This window comes from Tachypleus tridentatus, chromosome 3, assembly GCF_004210375.1.
Source record: "Tachypleus tridentatus isolate NWPU-2018 chromosome 3, ASM421037v1, whole genome shotgun sequence".
Classification (NCBI taxonomy): Eukaryota; Metazoa; Arthropoda; class Merostomata; order Xiphosura; family Limulidae; genus Tachypleus; species Tachypleus tridentatus.
Window position 1 is genome coordinate 2,695,655 of NC_134827.1, and position 21,524 is coordinate 2,717,178.

A 21,524-nucleotide genomic window follows, 5' to 3' on the forward strand; every position below is an offset into this window, starting at 1 on the left:
TACTTACTTCCCTCCTGTTAAAATCTCATAGTTGCAGCTCGTTGACTATTCTTTGTACATGAATATTAAGTCTTTCAGGCTTATCCTGATCTAATTGATCGAACGCAGTAAAAAAATTTTAAAACTAATGTCTTGGCAAAGACATGAAATGAAGAAACTCATAATGAGAGTTTACTAAGCTCTACTTTCTGTCCTTTAAGACTATTAGTTCTCATGGAATTACGTAATGATCATATATAAAAAAGATACGTTGATAACAGTTATACGATACATGATTTATAGAACAACCTTGTTGCTGTACAGTAGCTGTCAACCCATAAAAGGTGTTTTATTGTAATGTTTAAATTGTTCACATGCTTAAATTTGTGTGTGATATAAATCAAATAGTAAACCCCTCCAGTGGTTCAGCGATAAGTCTGAAGGCTTATAACGCTAACAGCTATTTTTCGATCCTCGTGGTTGGCATAGCTCTTCATGTAGTTTTTGTTTAAAAACAAACAAATAGAGTAAAATCATACAAATAAATCATCTCATAACTACTAAAATACAATATACGAAAATAAAAAGTGAATTAATAATGACAGCAAATTACCTACTTAGAAAAAGAGTTAACAGCTTATAAAAATAACTATATGCTTTTTCCTTACGGTTAGATTTACACACTTGGTTCTTCTAAAGCAAGTGCTATTGGCCATTTTCCTAAAAAATCTAATATTTTCTTGTTCACAAGTCAATTAGTTTTGTGAGAATTTGTGTGCGTTTTGTTTTAAGCGCAACTCTTATATGCGCTATGTCAAACTGGATGTTGAGCCCCGATTTTTAGCGTTTCATTATAATTTTGTTAAATGAAACAGCAACCTAAATTAAACTTTTATTTTCCCAAAAACTATCATATCTAAAACACAACAAAAACAGTGACTGGTATTTTATAAGCAGTAAATGAACAACAGATTCAAATTGCTAATGCAATGTAATACGAAACACCATTTTGTTTAGGCTTACAAATCTAAACTGGATAAAATGTAGTCCTTGAATAAATGTAAAGGTTTATAAAAAAAAACAAAACATTAATAATAGAATAGTGATATAAGAATTTTTTCATCTTTAAGCTAATCCAAGTTGACGAACAATCAGTAAACCGTGATTAAAAAACATAAACTGCAGATTTTTCAATATTGCTTTTTAAGTTGTCTCTTTCAGGTTCAAAATCTGAGGTGTGTAAAGACAGCATTTCAAATCTGTCTTTTGTCTCCTACAAGTGACTTTTCGTACAATACCAGGACTTGTCAATTGGACTCTACAAATAACAATTTCGTCATGAGATTAGGAAATGGCCAACATAAGAAGTATGTGAAAAAATCTAGAGTTTAAGTGATATTTATCACAAAATTTGGTCTGTTGGCTTCTAATGCTTCGGCTTTAGAATCTCAAATCGTAACTGTTGAATTGTTATACTGAATATATAAACATCTCAGAATCACATTTAAACTCTCACATTACTCGTAGCCGTAGCATTTAGTTCACGTCTTCTAACACTTAACTTATATCCTCTATACTTCAGTTTTCGTTAGTCTCTTGTCTGAAGAGAGGGAGAGCGTATCTCTCTGGTGGCTTGCTAGCCCCTAGAGTTGAAATAAAGTAATATAGAAATAAATTTTTGGTTAATCTCTTAACAAACATTTTATACTATTTCCCCCATATTAGGTGTTCATGCGTATCCATTTATTTCACCCGTCAGTTCTTTTGAAGGACTGGAATAAAACAGTTATTTTAAAAAACGTCTAGTTTATCAGCCTCCTAAACAATTTACTTTTGCCGAATACCATTTCAGTCTTTAGGTGATGCAAGAAGACTATCTGGCTCGTCATGACCACCCTATGTTAAATTTCCCTCCTTATATCTATTTATCCAAGCCTCTTTAATATACCCTTTACTTTCTCTGCAGACTTGGCATGTCATGGTGGTCAGAACACTTCAGTTGCTTTATTAAGGTCGAGAATAAAATTCCATAAACAAAAAAGCCCACTATTTAGTCTTGGGATCATTACAGTATGTGGCCAATCCTATTCTTCGTTGGTAAATAGTAGCCCAAGAGTAGGAGCATGGTGTTGATTAACTGCCATCGAATCTATCACTTTGAAATTAGTAACGGCTTGCGCCTATAGTCGCTAAGTAATTGTTCACGAAGTTTAAAAACAAGCAAACAAAAACTTTCTTTGCAGAATCTTTAATACCAATACATTTTTAAATAAAATTCGTCCTACTCCAACCATACTTCCATCATATCTTACTCAATCATCCCGACCACTTTCTCCATTGATCATAACATTTTGGTCTTAGAGAAGACTTTACCCTGCTCTGGCTCGACAGCATTAAGGCTGAAAATAATTCGTATATTTAATAAGGCAAACGTTTATCAACTGTCATAGCAGGTATTCCTCAGACATGATCGACTTTTGGTACTATTATTAGTTCTGTATTACCTCATCATTCTTCAAGTCCTCTGGAATCAAACCAGATGTTGTGCTAAAGTTTCAGCAGATCAAACTATCCACCAGATATTGTGTCAGAGTATCAGCAGGTCAAACTCTTCACGAAATGATGTGCTAGTTTCAGCAGATGAAACTCTTTACCAAATGTTGTACTAGACTCTCAGCAGATCACCCTCTTTACCAGATGTTGTGCTAGTTTAAGAAGATTAAGCCCTTCACCAGATGTTGTACTAGAGCCTCAGCAAAGCAAACTATCCACCATATGTTGTACTAGAATTTCAGCTGATCAAACTATTCACCAGATGCTGTACAGGAGTTTCAGTAGATCACACTCTTTACTAGTTGTTGTGCTAGAGTTTTAGCAGACCAAGCTATCTACCAGATGCTGTACTAGAGTTTCAACAGAGGTAGTTTCTCTTCTTTATCTCTAGCGTGGGTGAAAAGTAGCAATCATCTCCTCATGCAAGTTTAAATACCGACTTAGCTAAGATATGAGAGCCTAGACAAAAATAACTCCTTTCTTAAACTACTGAATGGCGACTAACCACCTTGTAGAATTCGTGTTGAAAGAGATATCATAATGTATTTCACAAATATTTCCTCTACTGATAATGGTAGTTGATTTTCACCAGTCTTTGTATAATATTTTTAATTTTCGAACAAGTTTTGACATTAAACTACGAAATTAACAGATTGACACTTAATCACAGATTATCAATTCCCTTCTATTAAGAAGGCGTACAGTTGTTTCAATTGAGAAAACTGTCTAGATTCTTCAATCTTTCTGCTAGAATTTGTATGGCTCAGCTATTTCACCATTTTTGTATGTTCTTCATGTTCCTGATAAACCTAAAACGATATATCCGGATCGTCTATACAGTTACAATACTGTCCTTGTAAACACCTGTAAAATTATTTGTATTCACAATAAAGTAAAGTAAAGTATTGATTGGGTGTCGTCACTGGCTTCATACCCTTAATGCCACAAAAACGATCCCTATGATCGTAAGAAGAGAAAGTTTCACCCATGTCGCAACTTTTGGTATTTAATGTACAGACCAGCAACAATGTCATTAAGCGCTTTGCTACTCTTAGATATGTGGGTGTCATATTCGATGAACATTTCACTTGGAAAGCAGGCGTAACTGCTCTCATTCACATTTCTGTAATGCTTAAAAGGAGCCTTCTGTGGTTTAAACCTATATCTTCTTTTATACTCGTACATATCATCTGTCCGATCCTGTGCGTGGTTATAATTTCTGTTTTTCTGCTTGTTACACAATATTATTTTATGAATTTGAAACGACATGCCCTACCGATAAGCTTCTACATCTTTGAAAACGTTACATAAAATATATTCAAATACGTTTTTTTCTCTAAACATTAAACATTTTAAAATGAATGCCCTCAGCCAGGAAATTACTCTTGCATCAAGCAGATCATATTTATGTCATATCACTTCTCGTAAATTATCCCAATCATATAGGTATCCCAGTTTCATATTTATCCAGTTATATATTTCTAAATAACTGAATAATTCTTTTCATTCCCACCTTTTTTCAGTCTGTTGTACCTTTGAGAAACGAATAATCTACTTTTTCAATTCATAACTTCATCTACACACTAATCTTCACGAATTAATGTATTTATACTTTATACATAACTTCATCTACACACTAATCTTCACGAATTGATGTATTTATACTTTCATTATAATCCACTAATCTTCTATTCTATCAAATCTGTTGGTCGAAGATATGACACAATTCTCTAATGGCTTAACGGACTCTCAAGCTGGAAGAAAGTGTCACAAAAACAAAAGAAGTAATTTTTCAGCATATTGGTGATGCTATTTGCTCGACCATGGACGCCTTCAACAAGTTTCTACAAATAGCCGTCAGTTGCTTCCTTGTGTTGTGTATAAATTCGCAGCTTACATACACTCAACACACATAAATTCAAAGCAATTATGTTTGGTCCGAAATATTCATCTGTTTACTATTCAAATTTAACGTTTTACAGCAAAGCTTTAAATATTTGAGTCTCACTTTTGAAACACTGAACTTCAAGATCACACAACGATTCACACTTTTGCGGAGTTTGATTGCAATTACTTGTGATTTAGAGCCTCCTCTATACGTTCTTGCGTCACCTGTAATTACACATAATGAATATCTATCTCTTCTTCTTTTTACGAAAGACCTGTGGTTCCAGAAATACATACTCTTTGCCTAGCCTTCAAAATCAAGTTTCATAATATTCATTCTTTCTTATTTTTAGGAGCTTCTTATTAAGTCTATCACATGTCGCTTCCAAGCTCCAAACGTTTTCCTTGCGAAGTTGCTAAGCTATTTCCTTCTATCTTCATGAAAACTGCTTACTGCTACTAAACGTCTGTTTAACATGTGTCTCTTCGAGAGGGTGACCCTAAACATGTTGATTCGCGTATTAAAAACATGCTTCCGTACATTTACTCATTTCTGAAGATCATTTTATTTTGTTCATTTACCTTAATTACTGATTAAATAAAGTTTTGAATATATGAAGAACATCATTCAGTTTACATATCAGAATTCTCAATATCATCTTTATTGTAGAGATCTTGTGTCTGCTGTAAGTAGATCCTATCAAATTTGTTCACGTTGTGGCCCCCCAGTGGCTCAGTTGTGTCTATAGACTTACAATGCCGGGTTTCAATTTTCGTGGTAAGCACAGCACAAATAACCCGTTGTGTAGCTTTATGCTTAGCTATAAACAGGTAAACAAACCACGCTCGTGTATCAATCATTTTAACAATTTTTCTCTCTCTCTCTCTATTTTCTTTGTTTATTAACGGAGAGCTCACTTTATCACATATTCATCCATATCCATAATTTTCACGCTCTGAAGTTTTAATTGATGGCTGGAAAGTTGACATAAGTCTTTGCTGGTACCAGCTGTAATAAAATGATAGATGAAAAACATTTGTATTTCATCTTTCAGGCCACTTAGTGTGTTTGATGTTGAATAAATTTCCTCTTGGACATTGTTTTATGAAGTCAAAATATATATTTGAAATGTTATTTTTACATACTACTGATTTGGAATCAACACATTAAGAGGAATGTGTACAAAAAACAAATGCGTCTTTCGTGATTTATAAAATTTTAGGTTATTTGGTTTCTAGTGTCTCGCTAACTTTCAACTTTTTAACAATAACATTAAAAAATGTAAATTTTAAATCAAATTACGAATAATATTTTTGTCTTCTCCTGATACTTCTCTCTTTAACGCCTTTCATGTTCCAATTTATATTTCAGGTTTTCTTAAATACTTAAGCATTACCTTTGATAAGAATCTCATCTAGAAAGACAACATAACTGTAACTTGCTCCAAAGTCGTTAAAAGAATTAATGTATTCTATACTTTATTAGAACACACTGAAGATTAAATTCCTCCCATTTTGCTCTCTACTTATAGATCCTTTGATCATTCATACAGTGTCTATGATCATATTGCGTGAACTTTCCCCTAAATATGATGATCGTCTAATGATTTTTGAGTGTTATATTATACGACTGTATTGCCTTTCCTCGCATCGTTTCACACCTCCATAAACGTTCTCAAAAATACATAAATCGATACTTCGTAAACAATAACACTACAATTGTAGAATTTCTGGATATATCTGTACGTAAATCCACTACGGTAGCTCATTTCATTCGGTGACCATCTCCTAAACATCTATCATATGTCTCCTCGATTGGATAACCCACATTTTGATGCTGTTTCAACGTCTATTCTGCCATTTGATATTTGTCAATCTTAAGTAATTAAAACTTCTCACTCAAACTTCTTTTGTTTTTTGCATATTTAAACTGCGATGCTAACGCCACTGTTTTCTTTTACTTTTACCACTTCTTTCTTTGGTATCTTCTCTCTTTCAGTGATTCAGTATTACTCTCCTCATCCAATCATACATCAGTAAAGTATGCAACAATTTGAATACTTCTGCAGGCCAAAGAGAGAATGCAACGTTCTACTACCTCACAAATTTCCGTATTCCCTTAAAAACTTTTGACGTCCAACCAATACAGGAAATTTTATATTGAACGAAAGATCTTTTGGTCAGTAACTTGTGGAAAACAAAAATAATTCTGAAATGTTATATTTATACAGTAGTTTAAGACCATACCAAAAAAGAAGTCCCAAACAGTGTAGGAAATGCCCAACAAGAAGTCTCAATAGTGAGTTGCATGGCCGTCATTGCGAATAACTGCAAACATTCGCTTTGACATGGTCGATATAATCGTTTGAGAAGGCTGGCTGGAATGTTATTCCAAGTGGTGAAGATGGCTTCACGAATATCATGCACTGTTTAGAATTGACGTCCACTCCTATAGACTTCCTTTGCCATCCACCCCCAGACATTTCCAATGGGGTTCAGTTCGGGCAAACACGCTGGATGGTCCAAAAGAATCACGTTATTTGCCATGAAAAAGTCCATTGTCTTGCGGGCATTGTGGATTGCAGCGCTGTCCTGGTGAAAGATCCAGTTATTTCCACACAAGCAAGGGTCTTCAGTCAATAAGGATGCTCTCTCCAACATGCCAATGTAGCCAGCTGCTGTTTGATGCCCCTGTATAACCTAAACCTCCAAAGTTCCATGGAAGGAGAAAGTACCCAAGATCATGATGGAACCTCCTCCACTGTGTCGTCTAGAAAATGTCTCCGGTGGGATATCCTTATCGTGCGTAACGTTGGAAGCTACCTGGATCATCCAGGTTAAATTTTTCTCATCAGAGAACAAAATCTTCTTCCACTTTTCTACGTCCCATGTTTGGTGCTTTTGAGCATAGGTTAACCGAGCTGTTTCGTGGTGTGGAAGGAGACGTGGCCTTTGAGGACGTTTAGCCTTTGCCATGTTTTTACCCAATGTAACAGAGGAGATGTCAGTGGGAGATGTTGACAATTCTAATGCTTAAACACAAATGACTAAATGTCTTTACGTGTTTACCAATTAACGCTTCGTTTCAGTATGGTTTTAAACTTTTGACCAGCTTGTATTAAGGCTAATTTCATAGTGTTCACATTTTCCCTATTAAATGCTAAAAAAGTTTTTATCTTTATTTTCCCTTTTTTTATTTTCATCTTTAGAAGCTCTACTCAAATAAGTGGTTGAGTCTAACAACGCAAAATGCAATTTTTTTCTTTATGTTCATTGGCTTTAAGGTTTTGGTCAGCAGTGTACATTGAATTCAATATCTACTGAAACTCACGTTATGTGTCTTTTAAGTTACTTATGATACTTTTCAATGACGTTATGTATTTGGATCAATGGATGCCGTATGATGAACTTAAAAAGCTGCTTATATTCTGAAGAAACAAATAATACTTTATTCAAGAAAATGTAGTCAGTTTACTTCGCTTTTTAAAGAAACCTTGAGAGACGATATAATTCATATTAAAATTCTAACCATTGGTATTCAAAAATGATATAAATAATGAGATACATCGACATTCAAAATGTCTGTATATAAAAAAATATGTTCACCTCCATCTTTTTTTCAAATTTCGAGTAGATATAACGGTTGTTGTACTTCTATCTAGTGTTGAAATGCTCGCTCTTTCGGCCATAGGGATGTTGTAACGTGAAGGTCAATCCTACTATTCGTTAGAAAACTAATAACCTACGAATTAATAGTCATTGCAGCTGTTCTTTTGATTTCCCTCTTTTTGGCAGTTCAAACTTACGGTCGATAGCCTTAGTAGTTTTTCTATAAACAAACAATTATTTTAAATTCTTTTTTGTTAGGTCTGACAAATATCTAAATGTTAATACTCCTTTATTTTTTATTTGGAAAGAGAGGTTACTCAATAACAATTTTTATTGCTGTGTACCAGAAGTACTGATGCAACGTTTCTACTTCCAAAAATCATATGTATCTCGAAAACGTAAATTAGGTATTTATAAAAGTCTCTTAAATTATTCAAAGATTATATGCGGTGGTAATCGATTTCCAATCCCATTAGTATGTACATACATCCCACTATTTACTACGTCTGGGAGGGCTCCCATCAGCAATTGTACCTTATATTGCTTAACAAAAAAAACTAGAAATTTATTACAAGAGATACGTAAAGTGCTGAGTAAATCATCTATTTCACTCATTGAAATATTTTAAATTAAGGAAATAAATTAAATAGTTCTATATTTTCATTTTGGATTTTTTCATATGCTTCCATTAACATCATCATCTTATATTGGGGTTAAAGTCTATTGACTTTCTTGACGTTCATTGGCTTTCTTATATTAGTCATGTACGATTTTTTTCATAAAAAAATTATAGGTTGTATATTATCTTATGTGTTTCGTGAATGTTGTTTCAGATAACGTGGAATGATTATACAATGAAATTAAGTTTGTTTGAAATTAAATACAAAACAACTCAATGGGCTATTTTAACTCTGCCCACCAAGCGTATCGAAATCCGCTTTCTAGTTTTGTAAGTCTGCAGATGTATCTCAGTGCTACTAGGGGACTATGAAAATAAAACAAAGATAAATATAAATGATATTAAATTTAACTTTTATGTAATGTATCATTTGTGTGGAGCATCATTGTCAACAGCTCCTTCATGTATTTTTGTTTTGTTTGGAGGGAGAACGATTTTTTTAAAATATCTATTTTTTTATCAGAAATTGTTACTAACATAACTTTTGTATAAATGTAAAAAAGTAATCATTTACATAACTCTAATTGAAATTTCAATTTTTCTATATTTTAAAATAGAAGTTAATATTTTCGAAAAGCATGTTATACAGAGTGATGAGTAATATATACATATATAGCTTATTAGTTATTGCAAGAAACTCAGGAAAAACATAGTTGAAAGTGTAAGGACATACACATACGATTAAATCAGTTTTATACTTTTTAGAGTCAGAATCAATATAATTACAACCCCAAACTCTCCTAAAGGAATACTATTTAAAAATAATGTTAAATTTAGCAACTAGGCATCCAATAAACAAGTTAATTCAACAGAAATAATAGTATTTCATAATCTAAGCTCCTGTCTGATTTCATGTTGCCTTTCAATCTATCGTTTGAACGGTGTCTGTTATAAATGATGTGTTGAAACGAGCAGCAGTAGAAATGTATGTATTAAAAGAACAAAAACAGTTACCAGAAATACGTTTGCATTCCACAACACAAAACATTCAAAAGGAAGCTGTAATCTCTTTGTTGCATTAAGCTGAACGTTTCGCTTATTTATGTATTTATAATTGTATAAACATGTTCTACTTGAAGAATAATCTGGTAAACAGGAATTTTATATACGTTCTCTTTCAGTTGTACATGAGAAATTTGCATTTAACTGTAAGATATTTTTTCAAAGAATATCTTGACTGGTCTGGTTTGTTTATTTGGTTTATTTAAATTCCATATCATAACTAGGATAATCTCTGTTGTTTATCATTTCCAGCTACTTTGATTACATGTTTGTTTATTTTATTCAATATAATAAAATATAAACAAATTACCATAAATTATTGTTTGTTGTCTTGCCAAACAAAAGCAGTGAGTGAAAGGTCCCGTGTTAACAGAAAAAAGTATGTATTATTTCTCTTTCTACTTAACAACGTATGTCTCAGATTATTTATGTGAGGCAAGCTTAAAGCCTTATTGACCAAAGTTGAATCCGGACAATAATACTAAGTAAAGTTAAATAACATCTTTACTTATTTCAGAGATTTGAAAAATGAGCTACAGAATAATTAATAATAACTCATAAATGGCTCAGAGTTCAGTAAGAAAGGTACTTAAGTGATACATTGTTTTAAACAAAATAATGGCTTAGGCAACATCCTATTGGTATACTACCAGAAATAACAACTGGTTTTAAGAACTCATAAGAAAATACAATAAAATGGCTCTTAAGTGAATAATTCTTACCGTTTCTAATAATTAAAAACAAGTCTGTAAATGCAGTTAATTAAATTATTATAAACTATAATGCCTAAATAATTATCGGAAACTATCGAATTCGTTTATAAAACACTAAAATAACCACGGGAGAAAAAACAAACAGTTAGTAATCGAAAAACATTTCATGTAAATTAATTTTATTTCAAAACTGTACTATTAAAATTAAAAATAATGAGATCTAATAATATAATATTTTTAAAATATGGTTTTCATAAAAACAGTTAGTTTGTATGTTGTTACCAGTAATTCAATGCATTCACTGAATAATTAAGGAAACCGGATGTTCAAAATAGCATGTGATTAACTTCCGTGGTAAGCTTTAACACTGCAGATTTTCATTCTGCGGACTTTACTCTCCCTTTTTGTCTCAATTTGAAAGAACGTTTCAAGGTACATGCTGAGTTCTTCATCAACATGGAGTTCGAAATGTTGTCTTGAAACAAACAAAAAGGCTGATTCATAAAAGTACACTAAAGTTGTCGAAAACAAAGTGCACCGAATTTTAATTTTTTTATATATGTTAATTTATGTCTTTTGAGTTCATAAGAAGTTCATGAGTATATCTTAGACATTTATCTAGAATATCATAAATAATTATGTAAGTATGCTTTATTTATAAAGTTATGGTCCGTAAATTTGTGATTGTTTTGTTTCTTAGCTTTTGTTGGCTTTTGCCCAAAGCTACGCCAGTGATGTCTACGCAAGATGTACCTAATTTTGAAAGGATCAACCAGAGTAAAAATAACTATCCAACAACACCCATCACTAATTTTTCAGCTACTCTAGTTAGACTGACTAATGAGTTTTGACTGTTATTACTATAATGCACACACGGCTCCAAAGTTACAAAAAATGAAAACAGTTCGTTATGGTTTTGTATTTTATATTGTGCAATGATATTATTTATGTTTTTGCTTCTCAAAACAGAAGAAAGCAGCAGTTAGTGAGCGTAAGTTATCTTCTACCTAAAACATATTCATATCTTTCTGAATACAATTTTGTTATCGATAATAAAATTTGAAAATGTCACATATGAAATAATAGTGTTGTGTTTTACTTGCTACATATATATACATACAAGTGAAAAAATCTGGCTTTGGTGGGGTTATTAGGTTGATTTAACTTAGGTGACTGTATCATTTTGTGTATTCTGAAAACCCATTTTACCGTAAAAGTATAACCCGTATGCCTTTGTTGCTCATTTACTGGATGTTACCTGTTATAAAGATAAGCTTCCCTTTGACTTGCCCTCCGATTTTAAATTTAAGTAATAAAAACAAGCCTGTGTAGTTAGCGGATCTTCTAAATTAGAAAACAAAATTTTATTTTATTTAGTAGTTTATACATTTCATAACATATATATGAATGAAAATGATGATTCGTCATTTGCGCATTATATGAATTAGTTAATCAGCTGTGGACATGTAAACAGAACGAGAGATGCCTTGACTATATAGTTGAATTATAATACACCTGAGCCTAAACCATGACTAACAGGTATTTCAAAAAAATGCTTGAGAAAAAGTAAAATTATAACTGAAATATCACTGCGATATTTTCATATTGTTTTTTACGTTAACACCTTTCTCATTCAATTATATGCAATGTTTGTTTTATAAAAATCCCACTGTAGTTAAAATTAATTTTTAACTTTTAGGTAAAACGTTTGTACTTTCAGACAGCTTAGATCTGCTCATCATTTTTAAATTATTCTATAAAAAAACAGAGAAGTTTTGGGAAAGGAAGTAAGAAAGCTTAGTTTCATTGTAAAAGCTATAAAATGAACCGTGTTGTTTTGAAGCTCAAAAGATTTTTAATAAACAATCCACATATTTTCTTGTATATGTTTGACATATAATACGGATGTTCTCTTTATTCTTTGTCCTCACATTTCGTCCGTCATTTTTACTACTGTATGCTAATCCTTTGATTAATGTCCTTATGATACAATATTATAACTACAACAGGAAATTTAAATTGTGATACATAAAGGTGCGTGATTTTCTTTCAGCAAAGCCACATCAAGCTATCTGCTATACCCACCGAAGGAAATCGAACCCTTGGTTTTAGCGTTGTAAATCCGAAGACTTACCGCTGTCCCAATGTGGGGCTTATGATACATCAAACTGTGTGTTTATGTGTATATATATATACACATAAATATATATATCATGATAGCTTAAACTATGTGCTTAACTACAAACAGAATAAAAAACAAAAGAATCTTTCCATTTTATCAATGACACATTAGTCACATATTGTTACTGTCTTGACCCACGTTTTCAAATCTTCATTTCCTATGTAGAAACATAGGAACAACTATTTAAATACTATCTTGTTTCTTTCTCAGATTGCAGTAAATTTTCTCTTTATATTGTTTCATCAACATATTTAGGCTTCAGACTTAAAAGAGGGATAATTTAGCATTCTTCTGCAATATTGATTGAAACAATTTGTCGCCTTCTTTGTGTCTGAATGCTCAATACACAAACTAAATATAATTATGTTTTTATTAATATTTAAAAATGTGTCCTCTGAGTGTGAAATTTGACTATCATATTACTCTACAAGCATGCCATGTTCCTTCTTTATGACACTTTGTACATGTAATAATATAGTTTTTACATCCTTTTTATTTCCATGTTTGAGAAAGCCACGCTGGTCAAGATCTTTATGTAGTTCTGCTCCTACATTTTGTGTTATTCACTTTTCTTGACAAAATCATCCGGTTAGAACCTTTAACTTTTTCTTAGCTTTAGTTGAACAGTCATTTCATCAAATAATCCTTTGTTATAATTTTCCAAATGTTCTACATTCTGTTTCACATAAGAAACTTTTACATCATGTGTTCTTGACAAACCTGTGGCCCGGCATGGCCAAGCGCGTAAGGCGTGCGACTCGTAATCCAGTAACTTTAATGCTTCTCACTGAAAAGTTTATTTATTTTGATTTCCTGTGGACTTTAGGAGAAATTTGAACACGTTTAGATTACACTTTGTATATAATTACTGTATAAAATACCATAAGTTGATAAATTAGCCAAATATCTACTGTTTTCACACAATGTTATTTGTAGTGTATACATACAGATTCTATGTAAGCTTTCCTTAACTTTTGTCTAGTCAGTGTGCAATATATCGCTGGTTGATATAGCCTTCGTAAAAGGTCTATGTGAGAGGTTGGAAGAATTATTTAACCTTTTTAATTAACTAAAGACGAATTTGTCTTAAGTCAGATGAAGCATAATATTTGCTTAATATATGAATTAACTAGAAAATGTAATTTATTATGTAATATATTAATGTAGTCTTTTCTTGTTGTAATTTATTGAATTTCGTATAAATCCATTCTAAATGTTTCTGCTCTAGCCGCACTTAATTTTTAGATTATCAACGCGAGGAAAGGAAGCTAATCCACATCACCAGCCACCAGCCACCAACTCGTGGGCTACTCTAATTAATTAAATAGTGAAATTTGTTTTTCACTCTTACAACGCATCTACACCCTCGAAATGCGGAAAAAGACTGGAATGTAACAGGTTCCAAACAATAAACCTCATAATCACACTCCTACACGCTAAGTACAAGAACATTTATAACGTATTCTATATTTACTTACATGAACAGCTATATTACTTTACCTTTGAAGATGTTAATAAATAAAACACTATAAAATACCCTCTTTCTTTTTCTTTGTCTCCAGTTGGTACAGCGGTAAGTCTACAGTTTTAAAACTCTAAAATCAACAGATAGCCCGATGTGGCTTTGCTATAAGAAAAGCACATATACACAGACTCTCTTTTCTTTCACTATCAATAATGCGCTTTACTCAGGTGATATTTAAGGCTTTTAAAATACTTGTATAAATATAACCTTTCTTGTACTATATTGTTCACTGTCATTTCTTAGGTATTCTTAGCATTTTCGGTGTTAGTAAAGTAGTCGCTGGTTTGATTTGTTTTCAATTTCGCACAAAGCTAAACGAGAGCTATCTACGCTAGCCATCCCTAATTTAGCAGTCTTAGACTAGAGGGAAGGCAGCTAGTTATCACCGCTAACTCTTGGGCTACTCTTTTACCAACGAATAGTGGGATTCACCATCATTATAACGCCCCCACGGCTAAAAGGGAAAGCAAGTTTGGTGTGACTGGGATTTGAACTCGTGACAGCCAGATTATAAATCGAGTATCTTAACCACCTGGCCATGACGGGCCGAAGTGGTTTTTCTTAATGTTTAAATAAAGGCGACTGGAGTTATCTTGTCGGAGAAAGCTTAATCGCCAAACTTTCCACGATCTTGTAAAATTACCTTCAAGTAACTTTCAAGTCATAGCTATTAAAAATGTAATAAAACATTAGCACTTTTAAGAGTTGTCCTTTTCTTCAGAGTTAATAGGCTAGACTTGTCAACCTTTTTTAATGTAACATGTTTTTGTTTGTTTTCAATTTGTGATTCTGTTATCTCTGTACGTTTCTTGAAACATTCACCTGTTTTAAAAAATGACTTAATACCAGCTACAGAATATATTTTATGTAAATATTTTTTCACTTTATCATTTATTTGCTTTTAAAATATTTTTTGCTTCGGATACGATGTCATAAACAAGAGTAAAATTTGTTGGGGAATAAATAGCATTTTTTGTTCAAAGTTAATCACAGAGCCACACAGTGAATTATTTGTGCTGTGCTCAACAGGGATATTAAAACTCGGGCTTATCAATGAACTGTTAGATAACATGTGTGTGTGTATGGGGGTAATAATGATATTTGTAAATTGAGACGAAAGCTTTTAAAACTCTATATCTATGAATGTTTTTATTAAGTCTTTCTGGTTATAACGGACTGGGCTGTGAAGTATTAATTTCAAACCTCTTATTATTAGATTAATTCCGAAACAGTCTCTTAGAAACTATAGAAAATAGGTACATGGAAATATCAAATATACTTTTGATGAATAGTATCATAAAACTTTTTACCAACATTCCAACCACTTTATAGTTAAAATTATAAGTTTTAATTTAACATTTTCTCTTGTAATGGTCAGTAACGTTACAACTGTAGTATCTACGACATCAATGTCACGAAACAATTAAATTGCCTTAGACTATTTATAAATATTTAAGGTTATAGTTACATTAAGCTGTGAGAACATTTATTTTGAGATGGTAACTATTTCTTCGCTGATACCATTTATAATTCAAGATTTTATTACATAACGACTAGCTGTATTTTACATCTGTAAAAGTCAGAAGAGTGCTGTTCATGTACGTGTTGTATACCCCGAAATCTACAACAGAAAATCTGATTCTACGCCATTTTAAGAATGTGAAATATATAAAGGTCTTCAGGTAAGAAATCAAGCTCTAACAGCTGTTTTCTTATTATTGATGCGTGTTATGCTCTATGTTGCTAGGCAACGATATGACTCGTGCTGTAGGGTTCCCGAACAACCGTGCGTTGGAAAAACCAGCTAAGGTACGAAACGTCGGTGACGAAACGCTTGTAGTAAGAAAGACAAAGCGTCAAAGTGTACCTGATTTGTTGCAATTAAAACCTAACGTTTCCATACCAAGTAAACCACGTATTACTATATCCTAATAACAGCCACACACCTTTGTATTTAAATATACATATTTAACTATGCATTAAATATACATATTTTCATGCCTATGTGATTTTTTTTTTCTTACGCTGTCGCCTGAAATCACATATCAGTATTAAAACTACTTCTGACACAACGCTTACCAACGTCAGAAGCGAAATGACCAACCATACTGGTACCAATACCGTTAATGACACCATACTAGACTCTATAATTATTTCTACATATTATTTCAAATATTTAGAATCCAAACAGCGCGAAGGGACACCACGATAAAGAGAACTAGTAAGTTTGGTTTGGTTCGTTTTGAATTTCGCGCAAAACTACAAGTGGGCTATCTGCACTAGCCGTCCATAATTTAGCAGTGTAAGACTAGAAGGAAGGCAGCTAGTCATCACCACCCACCTCCAACTCCTGGGTTACTCTTTTACCAACGAATAGTGGGATTGACCGTAACATTATAACCCCCTCCACAGCTGAAAGGGCGAGCATGTGTGGTATAATAGGGATTCGAACCCGTTACCCTCAGATTACGAGTCAAGTGCCTTAACCACCTGGCCATTCCGGGCCAGAATCCCGAGCCTCGACAAATGCGTTAATTTTTGTTGAACTAAATCTAAATAAAATAGCTTTTCGACCTAACAAAGAATAAAGAAATAATAACTCAATTTATTCACTCAAGAATCGCACAGCAATTAAAACATACAATTAGGGCCCAGCTATGATGGTTATTCACATAGATGAAGCCATCAGACAATTGAACAGTTGCTGTTTGTATAAGACACTCGTTAAACATTCCATCCTCGAATGGCTCAGCATGGCCTAGGTAGTTAAGGAGCTCGACTTTCAATCTGAAGATCATGTTTCGGATTCCCGTTGCACTGAACATGTTCGTCCTTTCAGCCACGGGGGCATCATAAATTGATTGTCAATCACACTATTCGTCATTAAAAGTAGTCGAAGCGTTGGCAGTGGGCGGTAATGATTAACTGCCTTACACTACTGAATTAGAGATGGCTAACGCAGATGGCCCTCGTGTAACTTTGCACGAAATTCAAAAGAAACAAAGTCAAATAAAATAAAATGCAATAAACCATTCCCGAACATTTGAAATGCAGTCAACAAACCATACACCAGCTTTTAAAACGCAACAAACTCCCACATATTGTCAAACCCTACTTCTTAAAATATCCTAGAACATGATTTTATATTTATTGGCAAGATTCATAAATCTGAATAACTTGGATGCCCCAGAATATGTAACTTTGCGAAACTAAAAATAAATAAATAAAAGGGTTCTGTTTCATGGTAAACTGTTACACAGAGTAATTACTGTTAATAAACATCAACGAAATAATTTAGCTGTCATGTTTATGTTCAAGAGAAAAGCCTACATCATCCTCTGTTTGATGTGAATTCCGGCTGACTTCATTTCATAAGACTGTTCAATGGTTGCAGTGTATTTTGCTTTTTTGTGATTTAAGTAGTAACTTTTATATTAAATATCTGACGTATGTAACATTTTGCTGGCAGCAGAATTCGTTACTAAAGTATTAAACATCCAAGTTTTAATGCTCTTAAACGTATGAATTTACTTTTATTCAAACGGCGAAAAATACTAACATATATTTAAAACATCATAAACAGTTCTAAAAGACCATTCTTCTCATTAGGCCTTGATTTTAACAGAGACTGACGTTAAATGTTATTTGTTCTTTGTTCAGTTTAGTTTTTGATTGACAATATATGTGGATTAAAATACAGTATATTATTTTCGAAGCCTGTTTGTAATACATAGAATTTGAAAACTAAACTAAAACATACAACAACTGGATAAGTCTTTCAGACAGAAACAAATGTTTTGAAAGAACAATGTCCGTAATTACTGAAAACAGTACACAGTTGAATATTAGAACACTTATATGCACTTATTCACCATACTTACAAACCATGGAGTTCTGAGATTAGGTAAAACACAAAACAAGAAATGCGATTATACCAATGGTCGAATTATAGTTTAATGAAGAAATAACAAATAGAATCCAAAATATTTGTTTTTATGTTTCTTGTTTTGCGATAACTATATATATATATATATATACATACATATATGACTTTTCACATAGGCCTTTAATTTTTATTTCGGCCCCCGCTAATACAGCGGTAAGTCTACGGGTTTACAACGATAAAATCAGGGTTCGATTCCCCTCGGTGGGCTCAGCAGCTAGCCCGATGTGGCTTTGCTATAAGAAAACACATTTTTATTTCATGACATATATAATAATTAATATCAAATATTACACAGACAATCAAAACAATTTTAACGAGAAGTCTAAAAAGAGATAAAGCAACGCAATAACCGTTAGTATCGAAGTGTAACAAAAGTCTTTTTCGTTTCTTTTATAGCTTACCCAGTTTCAAAATAGATGAACATTAAAGCATGTATATTTTAACTGTACAAACATGGCGTTGCTTTAAGGAAAATTTTGCCAGTTTAAATATATATATTATTTTAAAGTATAATTTCTATCCTTCAAAATCTTTTCAAGCTTTATTTTGGAAGCAGTTTTTATCAGCTTCTGGAATTCATGAGACCACTCAAAAGAAACATCCGTAAACACGTGAAGGTAGTTGTGAAAATAAAGTCACATGTTTATATATGCTTCATTTGTTTTAAACTTCGCTAAGAAATGAAAAAAAACAAAAAACATGGACACGTTGGCAAACAACTTGTTAAGACAGTCAAGTTTAAATATAAAACAATAATACTTAAGCAACTGAAATAATATAAGTATATGCTGGCTATCGAAAACATCTCCATACTAAACGCTTGAAAGCACATCTAAAGTCCGGACTGAATACTGTGTAGATAATTGGATTCAACAAGGAGTTAGCATATCCTAGCCATAAGAACACACTAAACAGTAACTGGCTGATATCACAGCTGTGGCAAACTGGCATCATCAAAGCGATGATGAAAAAGGGCAACCAACAAGCCACAAATACACTGGTGATAACGGCTAACGTTCTGGCTGCTTTACGTTCACGTTTTAAATCTGTATTTTCTTTTGCTGTGTTTTTCAATTTTTTACTGGTTAAAAGTGTCGTCTTACTCGGTTCTTTAGAAGACAACCTTTGTGATATAGGCCTGTTTTGTAATGTGTTTGTATTCATACCAGAGCTGGTATTACTTGATGAACACATGGCAAATGTAGTTGTTACCTCTACCACTGATTGTGCTCCTCGTGGAACAACTAATCTTCGATGCGCACGATAGCTGGCATTTCCAGGTTTCCGACGAATCCTTTCTCTTGCTTCTTTATAAATTCTCCAATAAAGGATCAACACAATTACCAGGGGAAGATAAAACGATGCACAGGTAGCGAAAACCTGATATGACAAATCTTGGCTAATCAAACATACTTTATACACACGAATACGTTCCTCGAATTCGGGGTCTTTCCATCCAAAAAAAGGTGCGATCGAAACTAGTAAAGCGACAAACCAGACAATAAAAATCATAAATCCAATGTGGCGCATACTCCTTTGATAGATGTAGTTCACATTAGTCACTGCCCAGTAGCCGTCAGTTGCAATAGCCAGAAGATGTAATATAGATGCTGTGCAGCACAAGACGTCGCATGAAATCCAAAAGTCACACAGTAGAGGGCCTAAAGTCCATTCTTGGCTAACTTCGTAAATAGCGCCCAAGGGCATCACTAAGCAAGCAACCAGTAGATCCGTCATGGCTAGGGATAAAACTAAATAGTTACCCACAGTCTTAATGTTTTTTTCAAACATAACTGCTGCTATTACAAACACATTTCCTAAGATGGTTGCTAAGATCAAAATGGACAAAGCAAATGATATTGCAACTAACCATACCTGGGTCTTGTTCAGATCCACAGGATACCTAGAAGCTGAAGTGTTCTCACAGGTGTCATTAAATACACAATCTGAAATATTAAATGTTTGGTCCCTCGGGATGTTGAAAAACGTTCTGGATTTATTCTGGAGTTCAGCTTCGGGAAACATTTCATAATCTTCTGACAAAGAAATATTATAAATATCTTCTGACATGATAATAGACCTGTGTTTGATAAAGGAAAGAAAGTTATTAGGTTAAGGATTATTTTGATCAAAACAAGTAAAACGTGTAATCAAAACTGGTAACGGTTTATTTTATTTAATTAACTTGCTTATTTAATTAAAGCAATGTATAAAGTTTTGTTTTAAATATATGCTAAGATATTTAATATAATTGAATTTTTTCCAGAGGGTAAAAAAGTTTGGCTAATTATTCCTGTAAAGTACAAAAATAGTTTTAGGTCACTCTGTGCTGACTCAGTAAACTTTGCCAAGTAAAATAATTATTTATATTATTATTTCTGATTTGAAGAAGATTATTAAAATTATTGTATACATTATACGTGGTTTCTTGCGTTTCTTGAATTGCAGTATAAAGAAAATGTATGTTTGTTCGTTTTAGATTTTCTTGCAAATTTTCAAATTTACTTAGGGATCATTTACACATAACTGCCACTAATTTTGAATTGACTATTTACTACTGTTTACTCCTCGTAATCCGAGAGTCGCGGGTTCAACTCCCCATCACATCAAACATGCTCGCTCTTTCAGTCGGGGGGCGTTATAATTTGACGGTCAATTCAACTATTCATTGGTAAAAGAGTAGCCCAAGAGTTAGCAATGTGTGGTGATGACTAGCTGTCTTCCCTCTAGTCTTACACTGCAAAATTGGGGAAGGCTAGCGCCGATAGCCCTCGTGTAGCTTTACGTGAAATAAAAAAAAAACAAAAACTATTCGCTCGCGCTCACAGCCAACTTTTGCTCTGGTTTAATCTTACTGAATAATGGAATGCTACCATTTAGTCTTATAGTACACCCACGACCCTAAAGGATGGAGTGCAATATTGCGATAACGGGACGCATGTCTATGACTTCCAGGGAATGCCATGCAAAATATATACGAAATATAAAAAGTGCTAAACTTTGTTTCTTACGTTGAATTACAACCTATTTGTAAAAATGCATCTCAGGATGGTTGGTATGGTATGAGGACGACTCGTCATCACGAATTACGATCCATTTTCTATAAATCAAACATTTTCGTACGTGCAGTGGGCAAAACAAAGATAGAATATTATATATCTTTTTATTTATAAAAAACAAATTTATACTTTTGTAGCTGCTGAGAAGTTGGTACAGCGATAAGTCTACGAATTTATAACACTAAAATCAGCGGTTCGATTCTCCTCTGTAGACTCAGCAGATAGCCTGCTGTGGCTTTTCTTTAAGGAAACACATACACATTGATGGGAAAAATCCCCGTTAAGAGCTTTATAAAAACCAGGTTGTTTAGTGAAGCATAGTTTTACTTTATTTTCATTTATTTAAATTGTTTGATTTAGAGAAAAAGTTAGATTAGTCTATTTGTTGTG

At 33.0% G+C, this 21,524-nt stretch overlaps 1 pseudogene; it reads right to left on the reverse strand.

Moving 5' to 3' along the window:
- Positions 1–18,867: 18,867 nt before the first annotated feature.
- Positions 18,868–20,149, reverse strand: LOC143247905 (5-hydroxytryptamine receptor pseudogene; annotated as a pseudogene).
- Positions 20,150–21,524: the final 1,375 nt, after the last annotated feature.